At 37.5% G+C, this 15,432-nt stretch overlaps 1 protein-coding gene and 1 pseudogene across 2 annotated transcripts in view; one reads left to right on the forward strand and one right to left on the reverse strand.

Annotated features, from left to right (window-relative positions):
- XIRP2 (xin actin binding repeat containing 2) overlaps positions 1–15,432 on the forward strand; it is a 604,615-nt gene that overhangs the window by 344,902 nt on the left and 244,281 nt on the right. The gene's annotated exons all lie outside the window — the stretch shown is intronic.
- Positions 4,830–5,742, reverse strand: LOC307187777 (signal peptidase complex catalytic subunit SEC11C-like; annotated as a pseudogene). The gene has a single exon. The product of its transcript is annotated as a signal peptidase complex catalytic subunit SEC11C-like (transcript).

Genomic DNA, 15,432 nt, shown 5'->3' on the forward strand with positions numbered 1-15,432 from the left:
GTTTGTGTTCTTTTGTGTTTCGCCTTTTTCCCTCAACATAATTTTTCTGAGCTTTGTCCATGTCATTGTGTGTAAAAGTGGTGTGTATGTTTTTCTTGCCAAGTTGTATTCTGTTTTATAAGTATTCTGCAAGTTGTTTATCCATTCTCCTATTGGTGTACATTTGAGCTGTTTTCATTCTGTGACTATTGTATTAAGTTTTTGAACTAAACTGCCAGGAATATTTTTATACATGAATTTTCATAGACATATGCACGTTGATCTTGGATAGGAGTAGAAATGTTGGCACATTTGCTTGCTTATGTTTAGCTTTAATGGGTTCAGCCAAAGAGTTCTTCAAAGTGATTGAACTAATTTACATTTCCACTATCAATGTATGAGAGTTCTAATTACTTAATATCCTTGCCATTATTTATGTCTATCAGAATTTTTAATGTTAACCATTCAAGTGGATGTGTACTGCTCTAATTATGCTTTTATTTGCGGTCCCCTGATGCCTAATGATGTTGACCAACTTGTCAATGTTGATTAGCCATACGGAGACCTAATTTTGTGTAATGTCAGTTCAAGCCTGCTGCCCATCATTTTAAGTTGTTTTTTGTCTTTCTTTATTTGTAGCATTTTTATATATATACTAGGTATAAGTCATTTGTCAGGTTTCCATCTCCCATCTCCCTGTTTGTGCCTTGCGTATTTGCATTCCTAATAATGTCTTCTGCTTATCAGAATTGCTTTATTTTAATGAAGTCTAATCTATAAATTCTTACTTTAATGTTCTGTTCCAGAAATATTTACCTACCCCAATATTATAATGTTCCAATGTTTTCTTCTAGAGGCTTTGTTACTTTCAGATACATGGTTCAAGTTGAATTAATTTTTGTGTATGGTATAAGGTGGAGGTCAAGACTTTTCTTTTTTCCATGTGGGCATCTATTTGCTCCAGCACCGTTGTTGAAATGACCACTCCCACCCCTTGACATATACTGAAGTGTTGTGGCACATTTGATAAAAATCAAGTTATCCTCCACATATGGATCTATTTCTGGACTCACTGTTTCATTCCTTTGGCCTATTTGTCTATCCACACACTAATACCACACTGTCTTCATTATTGTATCTTTACAATAAATATTAGAATCTAGTGAACTTCCTCAATTTAGTTCTTCCTCTTCAAGGTTGTCTTGGCTATACTAATCCCTTTATGTTTGCATTTAAGTTTATAGAATCAGTCTTTTAACTTACAGACACGTGCACACATACACACACCCCACTTCTGGAATTTTAATTGAGATACATTAAAACTATATGTCAATTTAGGGGGAATTTACACCTATAAATGTTGAATCTTCCAATTCTGTAACATAAAACATCTCTAGCTATTTAGGTCTTCTAAAATTTTTCTCAGTAATACTTTGTATTTTTCAGTGTAGGTATCTAACATATCATTAGTTAGATTTATTCCTATGTGTTTGATATTTCTCAAGCTATTTGTGAATAGTACTTTTAAATTTCATTATCATGTTATTAATTAGTCCATTGTTGTTTTAAAGATACAAGTCCCTTTATATTTTTGTGGAGGGTTTTTTTTGCTTTGTTTTTACTATTTTTCATGTTGCAAACATAATACATGTTTATTATAGAATTTTGAAAATCACAGAAGTATAGAGACAGATCTTAAGGTGGCCCCAATAATCTCTGTCTTCTGTTGTTCAAGCCCTTGAGTGAGGGTAGGACCTGTGATTTGCTTGTAATCAATAGAATGTGGCAAAAGTCAAAGATGTCACTCCCATGATTATGTTACATTGTGTAAGACTTTGTTCTGCTAGAGTCTCTCTCTGTTGTTTGCTTTGAAGAAGAAAGTCGCCATGGCTTTCTTTCAAGTGGAGAAGCCCATGTGGCATGGAATTGCAGGCAGTCTCAAAGAGAATTGTGGCCTCCAGCAAAAAACTAAAACCCTCAGTTCTTCAGCTCCAAAAGAATGAATTTTGCCAACAAACTAAAGGATCTTGGAAGTAGATCTTTTCCCCAGTTGAACCTCTGATGAGAATGCAGTCCTGGCTGACACCCTAATTGCAGCCAGCTGAGACCTTGAAGCAGGAACTCAGTTAATCCCTGCCCAGACTTCTGGCCTACAGAAACTGAGAGATAATAAATGTGAGCTGCTTTAAGCTGAAAATTTTATGATAATTTGTTACCTAGCACTAAAAAATGAACACAAAGAACATACAAATAAAGTAAAAACATTGGTCCCTTATAACATACCTTTGTTACCTATGGCTACAGCTTTCCTCTTAAAAATGCATGAATTGTGTATGAATACTTCAAAAGTCAGCGTTTGTCAAATATGAGATAATAAATAAGCATCTCCTTGAGTGACAATGTGTCTTTAGAGACATTTTCCCTAAATTATGAAATGTTATCTTAAGACACTTGCAGAGGAGTTCCATTATAATTGAGGGCATGAATGACCCCGAAACTATGATTGTGTTAATGAAGTCTTTTGAATTCATTACAAAATGTTAAGAAATGTCTAATAGGTGGTAATAGCAACTATTCTAGTTAGTAAATGAGTCTGTTATGTGGGAAATGGTGATTACATAATGTTATAAAATGCAATATCTAAAACCACATGTAAAATATATTTTCAACTGTGCAAAATAATAGGTCATCAGATAAATAGCAGATAGAATTACAGATAGCTAGAAAGAGTGAAGGACTGGAAAGAACTGTATGAACAGGCTAACCATATTCATGTATGAGTCTTTGAATGTTAGAATTTTTAGTGATTTTTATATTACTCTTTATGCTTATCTATCTTTTTAAAATTTTCTACATGTTTTTCTTATATTCCCAAATATAAATGATTTGAAAAAGAAATGATCAATAGAACACGTATTCTATAAAAAGAAGAAATAAAAACATACTAGTTTAAGTTATTCCAGGACAATTATATATCTTACTTTGAGTAGAGAATCTTGCCAAATATTTTCACCTTTGATACCAATCTTTACTAGAAGGTACTACTAATTACATGGCACTAGTCTGGTGATAAAGATATAATAAAGGAGCAGCAATAAAACATCTTCCTCTGACTCTTTCTGTCTTCTCTGTGAAAATTCTAACCCTTCAAGTTCCTCCCAGTTAATACAGAAATTCTCCAGAAAACTGTGTTCTCTTCAATAGTCAGTAGGTCCTCAGCTTGCTGTATCTGTGCTGCTATAAAACTGTCACAAGCACCCACGCCCTAGCAAAGCTTCCAAAGCTGCCAGAAGGCTCCATAGCCATGCAGAGTCAAATCCCTCTTCATATTACTTCTCTTTGACAAGAAACTCCCCTGACTCAGTCAGGCTTTAAAAAACCCCTAATCCTCTTGGGCATTTTTCAGTCCTAGGACAAACATAGCTTTAGAGGTCATGCAAAGACCCCTGAAACAATATTGTCTTTAATTTGTGTAGCCCTTAAAAATATATAGCATGCTTTTACAGATACTGTCTCACTTTATATTTATGAAAAACTTCAAAAGTCACATAAATGCATTGTCTAATAATATCATTCTTTCCATCTCATATATAAGCAAAAGGTCCTTTGCAACTATAGTCAGTCCAAGGACACACAGCTAGTAAGTGATAGAGCCAGAACTCAAATACGCTGCCAAGTTCCATATTGTTCATTATGCTCTTTCCATAAAAATATGGTACAGTCTCTCCACAAACATCAAATTCTATGTATTATTTAAAGAGCATTGTGATTATGCATATTTTATAAACTGGCACTGATAAATATTTCCTAAGAGGAGACAGGAAATGTTAAAATCATTACTTTCAAAATATGATCTTTTCATTGAAAAATTCTGTATTTCACTTGTGTTAGAAAAGATATTCAGTATCAGGTATTTTTAAAATGCAAAATAAATGCCTTGAAGAGGGACTGTTTTGAATATTAAGCTCCACAGCATCAACCAAATGGCTGACAAAGTGTTAAAAATAGTTAACATCAAAATGTTACCAATTAAATTGAAATTCTCAAATGGCATATCTTGTGCTAGTAATGAAAACATCAAAATATACATGAATCATCAGGAATAAGATCTAACGAAGATGAATAAAATTAAAACATAGTTTCATTAAATTTGAATTCAGTACCATTGTATACAAATAAATGGCTATCAGATGGAATAATTAAATGTTTTTAATTGAGATATTTCTACAGGAAACATTGTTTCCTTTGTTATTTAGAATAAAAACATTTTCTCTTCAGGTTCACGGGAGAAAAATATCAAAAACATACCAACTGCAGATCTTCACCATGAGACTGATAACATAATTTAGATATGTTTGTATCATTTTTCTCTTAATTTACTTTTTAAAAAGTAAAAGAAAGATTATTCATATGATACATAATTCATTTTTAATTTTAAAATACTAACTCAATACGTAAAAATTTAAAAGCTAGCCGAACCATTCAAAGGTGAAGCAATTTTTGGAGACTGTCATGAAGTAACTCTACTCTCCCTTTACTCTGTCCTTGCCTGATCAGAGGATTCTTTTGGTCTCCACTTTAAAGCTATTTGGAAATACTACTGCCTTCATAGGATCAGACAAAGTACTGATTCTTTGTAATAGTGGACCTGTGGAGGTTTTGGTCATTATGTAACTATTTGTCGTGATGTACACTTGACCTTTTTTTTTTTTTCACTGATGAATCATTTATTCGAACAAGACAAAAACATCTCCACATTGTTTCCTTTTATACAGAAAGTGGAACATTTCAAATATATTAGCTTTTCAACAGAATTTATTTCGGTCTGGTCCCAGGAACTGCCTTTCATTTTAGGATTCACGTTTTAGTAACACATATGCACCCATTACAGCCAAAAGAGCATACTTGAATTTTGGGAGTTGTTCATTATAATGGTGAGCATACCAACATATGGTAAAAACCCTCTGGCTCTCCCCACCACATCCTTCTTTTCCAGCCAGTTCTGGCCTTCTTTGTACAAGCCTCTATTGTCAACTTCATTATTACCTCCTTTAGTCAGAAATTTGATGTCTCCATTATCTTTTTTATGAACTTTGATTACTCTGTGCACTGTTGGAATGTCTTGTCCTTCTACTTTAAAAACAACGATTTCACCATCTCTAACCGGGTCTTCCCGGAAATTTGTCAGGAACAGAAGGTTGCCCCTGTGGAAGGCTGGCTCCATGCCGCCACTCAGCACCACCATGATGGGACTCTCGCTGCCAGTGAGGACGATCAGGCCTTTCCAGATCATGAGCATTCATGACGCAGTCATGGCAAAGTTTAAGACCTGGTAATAGAGCTGGTGCTTGTTCATCTTCCTCGGGTCCCCTAAGATGTCCAAGCTAGACACGGGGAGATGTGACCCCGCAGTGCCCATGTGCACCATGCCGGGGTCTCTGGGGCCGAGGCGGCCCGCGGGCTCCGGGTGTTACAGACAGCTCACTTGACTTCTTATAGCAAACAACACCCTTCTATTTCAGTTCACATGAGGGTGGATACCTTTTGAAGTGGGGCATGTGATTCAGTCTGGCCAAAAATGAGCATGGTTGTCCCATATCACGGTGACCGGCTAGTGGTAGGCATATGACTGGGCCTCATTAGGCCAATCAGAATGGTGAATGTCCTGTATTTGTGTGTTTGCAACCTAAATTAGAATTTGTAAAGTCTTTAATTTGAGTCTCTTCTTTTTCACCTATTCTCCAGCTGCTATTCCAAGAGATAAGCTGGGTCATTGATGTGATCTTTAGCCTGGACTTTTCTATCAAGATGATTTTCCTCCAGAGTACAGACTCTTGTTCCATAGTGGGTTTGATTTCATGTCCAGTTCAATTATTTCTAGTTCAGAAATACTCCTCAGCAGGAATCCACACACCCAAAATGTCCTGATGCATATAATTGGGTAAAATGGCAAATAATGAGAAGTGAAATATGTATGATGGCAGCCTTTTCTCTTTGATCCTCTGAATTTTTTTCCAACCAAAAAATGAATAATTGGTACAATTAAAGTTGGCATGAAACTTACTGAATTTTTTAAACCACATTTTAATCCTTAATTTTTCTTTACTGGTATCTTCCAGTTTATTGGTTTTGATGTGTTTTTATTTTCTCTTTTAGTTCAAATTAATGTGTACTACTAATGATTATTTTATTTAAAGTATATGTGTGTTTTAAAACTGTCATTAGTTCATTCATATTTCCTTTAAAAAATAAAGACCAATTATGATTTTTTGTATATTTGGTCAGATCTCCAAAACAAATAATTTTACCTCCTATTTATAAGTTACATGGGAGAAGTCAATATGAGGTCATTTGGGAATGTTAAAAAAGACTATTTCATGCCTGGGCCACTGATAAGAGCTGCCAGCACCATAGCCATTGTGAAATCTGGGATAATCGCTACATTGCATTCCTTCTCAGAAACAGATAGCTTCCAGGAGAGGTAGTGGGAGTTAATGTCCATGTCATATGAGAAGAGGAACCAAGAGTTGCCTTTAATAATCATAGCTATATTAATTGCCTGTTACAGGAGCCTAATTCAAACTACCTTAAGAAAAACAGTATATTCATTCATGTAACTCTGATCAAAAACAATAATTAACACATATCATTCAATATATGCTAGGCATAGTTCTAAGTGCTTTATATGCTTTAGCTCATTTTATCTTTACAAATATCCCTATGACCTAGGTGTTATTAGTATTATCATCATCATCCCCCTTTTAGTTTTGAAGCATTCAAGCCATAGAGACATTAAGTAATGTGAATGGGACACAAGAGACAAAAAGCAGCAGAGCTGGGATTTGATCACGTGCAGCTTGGCTGCAGAGATCATGTACTGACTCCCCAATCTAGAGTGACTCAAATGCTCCTGGTGTCTGAGGTAGCTCCCGGAAATAGAAATGCTGTGGGAACTGCAACCACAGACGTGACAGCAAGACTCTCTTGGTTCATCCCTGTCAACTCTGCCCCTCTTTGCTTCTCTTGGTATGTTGACCATATTCTCTCCTGCTTGCCCTGGCCTTTCAATTTAGCAAGGACCCCATCCTCTAACAGGTGCAATTACTGACCCCAAGGGGTAAAAGATTGGCTGGTCCTGGGTCCCCTGCCCACTTCTATGACTTGGAATAAGTTGCTTGAGGCAGGAGTAGTGGAAAGCCTGCTGGAGAGACAAAAACAATCAGCTCCACGTTCCCCTGCAGTTCCTACCTGCCAAAGGTATGAGGTTTTAACTCTGTTTTTACTCAGTGAAGGTTGCCATTCCTAAGAGAGCATAAAAATAGGACTGTAAGTCTTACATGGATTTCAAAATCCATAATAAGATGTTTTAAGAATTAGTTATTCTAGGAATGTGGTTTAGGATCTATTAGCTCTTTAAGGCCCATGAAAAGTGCTGAGATATTAAAAAAAAAATTAGGTTAAAAAAAACCAAAAAAATCAAAATGTGTGCATATCTAATTAAATGTTTATGAAAGTAACATATTGGAAAGACAACTGTGACCCAGCTCCACTCATATACAGGTAAATTTTAATAGGTTTAGTATAAAAAGGACAAAGTTCCCCAGAAGCTTGAGAATCTTGAGCCTCTGGAGGACTTAAGAAGGCCCTGTTCCACTAATGTAACTCTTGGAGGACCAGAGTACCCAGAGGGATCAGACAAAAATTAAACATTGTCACCATCCAGTGAATTTAATTTGCCATCCTTGGTCCATGTCACCTCAAAACAAATGGAACTATTTAAGCTTTGGTTATCTTTTCTAAGTTTTTGCCAAAACTCTCACAGGTGAGAATTCTACTCTCATCCTGTGTTTGCTCACAGAGTATAAAAATGACGATTATGATTTCTAGAGCTGTTAAATATATTTAGGGTTTTTAAGTAAAAGATCTTGATCTAAATACAAAGTATCCTGATTATTGTGGTTAAACTTAGAATGATAGTCTGCACTGTTTAAGTAAAACCTAATATTGAAAATGATTAATTGTTCTTTAGTTGTTAGATGTAAGTTATGTTATAAAAGTGCTCTGTCCTTGGGCCACTAACCAAGCAAACCATCTCTTTGCTTGTCCCTTTTCATACTTCACCTACACAAGGAGAACCTCCTTTTTCTTTTATTGTGATGCTTTATTGTATTACTCTGACTATTGCAGAGTTTTTACATGTAACCTGGATAGTTCCTGTTTAACATAGATTTCTACTTCTCAGTGGAGTTATGAATACAACCAGATATGCAGCAGTGAAGTGACATGGTATATGTGGCCCATCTTCATAGAACAGAACTTTGCCCAACAATTTGGGGAGATTTTTATAAATACACAAACTCATAAATATTTATGGAGATAGATCGATTGACAGGTAAAGGCTGATTTTCTAAAAAGAGTAAAACCGTGATTCTTATGCATATAAAAGGAATATGTGCCACATATTTTGTGCAACTCATTAATTAAAGGGGGAATCAGTAAGATGTTACTGATCAAAGAAGAATTCAAAATACCATCGAATGATGGATTAAAAAGTGCTTAAATTAATTTACAAATAGATGTAAAAGTTGTCAATATTCAAGAGACAATAAGCAGATTCCACTGAGTACAACTTGGATCTCTATCGAAAAATATTGTCTTCATTGCTATCACTTACAATATGTAAGTTTTAACTTACAGAGTTGTGAAATAGTTCAAAAACAATGAAATGCACAGCGTCCCCATAGAATCTGATAACACTGAAGGGTTTGCTGGACAAAGTTTTCATTGGTCCATTGCAAATCTTTCATAATTTTTTTTGAAAACATCTACAATAAGTAGATATATAATAAAGAAATGGATATACTTTAAAGTAAAATGTCAAATGCCAACATCATATTAATTTTAACTATAAAATAGTTGACATCTAAAGCATTTCTGACTTTTAGCCATGATTGTCTCATTTTTCACAGTTTCTTTAAAATAGGGGTTCTTAAACCAGGGTACCTGGGCAGCATTTATATTTTCAGTAGGAAGAAAACAGTTGCTTTCATCAAAATCTAAAACAGTACTTGATACACAGTGGTTTGAAGCCAATCCTTATGGAGCACTTTGGAAGACAATTCCGTAACATGAACTCATTCATTCAAGCACTTCCTAAAATATAGAATACACAGTAGTTACACTTCCTTGGTATAAAGTGTATTCATATGCTTAAAAACAGAATTTGGGGGAGGGACCTCCAAGATGGCAGAGGAGTAAGACGTGGAGATCACCTTCCTCCCCACAAATACACCAAAAATACATCTACATGTGGAACAACTCCTACAGAACACCTACTGAATGCTGGCAGAAGACCTCAGACTTCCCAAAAGGCAAGAAACTTCCCGCGTACCTGGTTAGAGCAAAAGAAAAAACAGAGACAAAAGAATAGGAATGGGACCTGAACCTCTGGGAGGGAGCTGTGAAGGAAGAAAAGTTTCCACACACTAGGAAACCCCTTCACTGGTGAAGACAGGGGTTGGAGGGGGCGAAGTTCCAGAGCCATGGAGGAGAGCGCAGCAACAGGGGTGCAGAGGGCAAAGTGGAGGGATTCTTGCATAGAGGATTGGTGCTGACCAGCACTCACCAGCCTGTGAGGCTTGTCTGCTCACCTGCTGGGGGTGGCTGAGGGCTGAGAGCTGAGGCCAAGGCTTCAGAATTCAGATCCCAGGCAGAGGACTGGGGTTGGCTGCATGAACACAGCCTGAAGGGGGCTAGTGTGCCACAGTTAACTGGGAGGGAGTCCAGGAAAAAGTCTGGACCTGCAGGAGAGGCAAGAGACCTTTGTTTTGGGGTGTGCAAGGCAAGGGGATTCTTTCCCAGTGTGCCCGCAAAAGACAGAGCACTGCCTAAGCAAGCTCCAGAGACGAGCGCAAGCTGCAACTATCAGCTCGGACCCCACAGACGGGCATGAACCTCTAACATTGTGGCCGCTGCCACCAAGAATCCTAGAGAAAGGAGAATACACAAAACCCAAAGTTAGTAGAAGGAAAGGAATCATAAAGATGAGAGCAAAACTAAATGAAATAGAAACAAAGAAAACAATAGCAAAGATCAATAAAACTAAAACTGGTTCTTTGAGAAGATAAACAAAATTGATAAACCACTAGCCAGACTCATCAAGAAAAAAAGGGAGAAGACTCAAATCAATAGAATTAGAAATGAAAAAGGAGAAATAACAACTGACACTGCAGAAATACAAAAGATCACGAGACATTACTACAAACAACTCTATGCCAATAAAATGGACAACCTGGAAGAAATGGACACATTCTTAGAAAAGCACAAACTTCCAAGACTGAACCAGGAAGAAATAGAAAATATAAAAAGACCAATCACAAGCACTGAAATTGAGACTGTGATTAAAAATCTTCCAACAAACAAAAGCCCAGGACCAGATGGCTTCACAGGTGAATTCTACCAAACATTTAGAGAAGAGCTAACAACTATACTTCTCAAACTCTTCCAAAATATAGCAGAGGGAGGAACATTCCCAAACTCATTCAACAAGGCCACCATCACCCTGATACCAAAACCAGACAAAGATGTCACAAAGAAAGAAAACTACAGGCCAATATCACTGATGAACATAGATGCAAAAATACTCAGCAAAACACTAGTAAACAGATTCCAACAGCACATTAAAAGGATCATACCCATGATCAATTGGGGTTTATCCCAGGAATGCAAGGATTCTTTAATATACCAAATCAATCAATGTGATAAAAACATACTAACAAATTGAAGGAGAAAAGGAGAAAAATCATTATGATCACCTCAATAAATGCAGAAAAAGCTTTTGACAAATTTCAACACCCATTTATGATAAAAACCCTCCAGAAAGTAGGCATAGAGCGAACTTACCTCAACATAATAAAGGCCATATATGACAAACACACGGCCAACATCATTCTCAACGGTGAAAAACTGAAACCATTTCCACTAAGATCAGGAAAAAGACAAGGTTGCCCACTCTCACGACTCTTATTCAACATAGTTTTGAAAGTTTTAGCCACACCAATCAGAAAATAAAAAGAAATAAAAGGAATCCAAATCAGAAAAGAAGAAGTAAAACTGTCGCTGTTTGCAGATGACACAATACTATACATAGAGAATCCTAAAGATGCTACCAGAAAACTACTAGAGCTAATCAATGAATTTGGTAAAGTAGCAGGATACAAAATTAATGCACAGGAATCTCTTGCATTCCTATATGCTAATGATGAAAAATCAGAAAGAGAAATTAAGGAGACACTCCCATTTACCATTGCAATAAAAAGATTAAAGTACCTAGGAATAAACCTACCTAGTGAGACAAAAGACCTTTATGCAGAAACTATAAGACACTGATGAAAGAAATTAAAGATGATACAAACAAATGGAGAGATATACCATGTTCTTGAATTGGAAGAATCAGCATTGTGAAAATGACTATAGTACCCAAAGCAATCTACAGATTCAGTGCAATCCCCATCAAACTACCAATGGCATTTTTCACATAACTAGAACAAAGAATTTCACAATTTGTATGGAAACACAAAAGACCTCAAATAGCCAAAGCAATCGTGAGAAAGAAAAATGGAGCTGGAGGAATCAGGCTCCCAGACTTCAGACTATACTACAAAGCTACAGTAATCAAGACACTATGGGCTCGGGCCCTGAACCAAGATGGTGGAGTAGAAGGATGTGCTCTCACTCCCTCTTGCGAGAACACCAGAATCACAGCTAGCTGCTGGACAATCATCAACAGGAGGACACTGGAACTCACCAAAAAAGATACCCCACATCCAAAGACAAAGGAGAAGCCACAATGAGATGGTAGGAGGGGCGCAATCACAATAAAATCAAATCTCATAACTGCTGGGTGGGTGACTCACAGACTGGAGAACACTTATACCATAGAAGTCCACCCACTGGAGTGAAGGTTCTGAGCCCCACGTCAGGCTTCCCAATCTGGGGGTCCACCAACGGGAGGAGTAATTCCTAGAGAATCAGACTTTGAAGGCTCATGGGATTAGATTGCAGGACTTCAACAGGACTGGGGGAAACAGTAACTCTACTCTTGGAGGGCACACACAAAGTAGTGTGCGTATCAGGACTTGGGAAGGAGCAGTGACCCCAGGGGAGACTGAACCAGACCTACCTACTAGTGTTAGAGGGTCTGCTACAGACGCCGGGGGTGGCTGTGGCTCACCATGGAGACAGCTACACTGGCAGCAGAAGTTCTGGGAAGTACGCCTTGCCTTGAGCCTTCCCAGAGTCCGCCATTAGCCCCACCAAAGAGCCAGGTAGGCTCCACTGTTGGGTTGCCTCTGGCAAAACAATGAACAGGGAGGGAACCCAGCCCCACCCATGAGCAGTCAAGTGGATTAAGTTTTACTGATCTGCCCACCAGAGCAACAGTCAGCTCTACCACCACCACTCCCTCCCATCAGGAAACTTGCACAAGCCTCTTAGATAACCACAACGACCAGAGGGAAGACAGTAGAAGCAAGAACTACAATGCTGCAGCCTGTGGAACAAAAAACACATTCACAGAAAAATAGACAAGATGAAAAGCCAGAGGGTTATGTACCACATGAAGGAAAAAATAAATTCCCAGAAAAACAACTAAATGAAGAGGAGATAGGCAACCTTCCAGAAAAAAGAATTCAGAATAATGATAGTGAAGATGATCCAAGACCTCAGAAAAAGAATGGAGGCAAAGATAGAGAAGATGCAAGAAATGTTTAACAAAGCCCTAGAAGAATTAAAGAACAAACAAACAGAGATGAAGAATACAATAACTGAAATGAAAACTACAATAGAAGGAATCAATAGCAGAATAACTGAAACAGAAGAATGGTTAAGTGACCTGGAAAACAAAATGGTGGAATTCACTGCTGCGGAACAGAATAAAGAAAAAGAATGAAGACAGCCTAAGAGACCTCTGGGACAACATTAAATGCAACAACATGTGCATTATAGGGGTCCTAGAAGGAGAAGAGAGAGAGAAAGGACCAGAGAAAATATTTGCAGAGATTAGAGTCAAAAAATTCCCTAACATGGGAAAGGAAATAGCCACCCAAGTCCAGGAAGCGCAGAGAGTCCCATACAGGATAAACCCAAGGAGAAACACGCCATGACACATAGTAATCATATCCACAAAAATTAAAGAAAAAGAAAAATTACTGCAAGCAACAAGGGAAAAATGACAAATAACATACAAGGAGACTCTCATAAGGTTAACAGCTGATTTCTCAGCAGAAACTCTACATGCCAGAGGGGAGTGGCATGATATACTTAAAGTGATGAAAGGGAAGAACCTACAACCAACATTACTCTACTTGGCAAGGATCTCATTCAGATTCGATGGAGAAATCAAAAGCTTTACAGACAAGAAGAAGCTAAGAGAGTTCAGTACCACCAAACCAGCTCTACAACAAATGCTAAAGGAACTTCTCTAAGTGGGAAACACAAGAGAAGAAAAGGACCTACAAAAACAAACCCAAAACAATTAAGAAAATGGTCATAGAACATACATATCAATAACTACCTTAAACGTGAATGGATTAAAGGCTCCAACCAAAAGACACAGGTTTGCTGAATGGATACAAAAACAAGACCCATCTATATGCTGTCTACAAGAGACCCACTTCAGACCTAGGGGCACATTCAGACTGAAACTGAGGGGATAGAAAAAAATATTCCATGCAAATGGAAATCAAAAGAAAGTTGGAGGGCTTCCCTGGTGGCACAGTGGTTGAGAGTCCACCTGCTGATGCCAGGGACACGGGTTCGTGCCCCGGTCTGGGAAGATCCCACATGCCGCGGAGTGGCTGGACCCGTGAGCCATGGCTGCTGAGCCTGCACGTCCGGAGCCTGTGCTCCGCAACAGGAGAGGCCACAAAAGTGAGAGGCCCACGTACTGCAAAAAAAAAAAAAAAAGAAAGAAAGCTGGAGTAGCAATACTCATCAGATAAAATAGACGTTAAAATAAAGAATGTTACAAGAGACAAGGAAGGACACTACATAATGATCAAGGGATCAATCCAAGAAAAAGATTGTAAATATATATGCACCCAACATAGGAGCACCTCAATACATAAGGCAACTGCTAACAGCTATTAAAGAGGAAATCAACAGTAACACAATAATAGTGGGGGACTTTAACACCTCACTTATACCAATGGACAGATCATCCAAAATGAAAATAAATAACAAAATAGAAGCTTTAAATGACACAATAGACCAGATAGATTTAATTGATATTTAGAGGACATTCCATCCAAAAACAGCAGATTACACTGTCTTCTCAAGTGCGCACAGAACATTCTCCAGGATAGATCACATCTTGGGTCACAAATCAAGCCTCAGTAAATTTAAGAAAAAGGAAATCATATCAAGCATCTTTTCTGACCACAACACTATTAGATAAGAAATCAATTACGGGAAAAAAACGTAAAAAACACAAACACATGGAGGCTAAACAGTATGTTACTAAATAACCGAGAGATCACTGTAGAAATCAAAGAGGAAATCAAAAAATTCCTAGAGATAAATGACAATGGAAACACGATGATCCAAAACCTATGGGATGCAGCAAAAGCAGTGTAAGAGCGAAGTTTACAGCTCCAGAAGCCGACCTCAGGAAACAAGAAAAATCTCAAATAAACAACCTAACCTTACACCTGAAGGAACTAGAGAAAGAAGAACAAACAAAACCCAAAGTTAGCAAAAGGAAAGAAATCATAAAGATCAGAGCAGAAATAAATGAAATAGAAACATGGCAAAGATCAATAAAACCAAAAGCTGGTTCTTTCAGAAGATAAAGAAAACTGATAAACCATTAGGCAGACTCATCAAGAAAAAGTGGGAGAGGACTCAAATCAATAAAATTAGAAATGAAAAAGGAGAAGTTACAACAGACACCGCAGAAATACAAAGCATCCTAAGAGACCACTGCAAGCGACTCTATGCCAAAAACATAGACAACCTGGAAGAAATGGACAAAGTCTTAGAAAGGTATAATCTTCCAAGACTGATCCAGGAAGAAATAGAAAATATGAACAGAGCAATCACAAGTAATGAAATTGAAACTGTGATTAAAGGTCTTCCAACAAACAAGAGTTCAGGACCAAATGGCTTCACAGGTGAATTCTACCAAACATTTAGAGAAGAGCTAACACCCATCCTTCTAAAACTCGTCGAAAACATTGTGGAGGAAAGAACACTCCCAAACTCATTTTTTGAGTCCACCATCACCCTGATACCAAAACCAGACAAACATACTACAAAACAGGAAAATTACAGATCAATATCACTGATGAATATAGATGCAAAAATCCTCAACAAATACTAGCAAACAGCATCCAACAACACATTAAAAGGATCATACACCATGATCAAGTGGGATTTATCCCAGGGATGCAAGGA

Source organism: Stenella coeruleoalba (assembly GCF_951394435.1).
Source record: "Stenella coeruleoalba genome assembly, chromosome: 6".
Taxonomy (NCBI): Eukaryota; Metazoa; Chordata; class Mammalia; order Artiodactyla; family Delphinidae; genus Stenella; species Stenella coeruleoalba.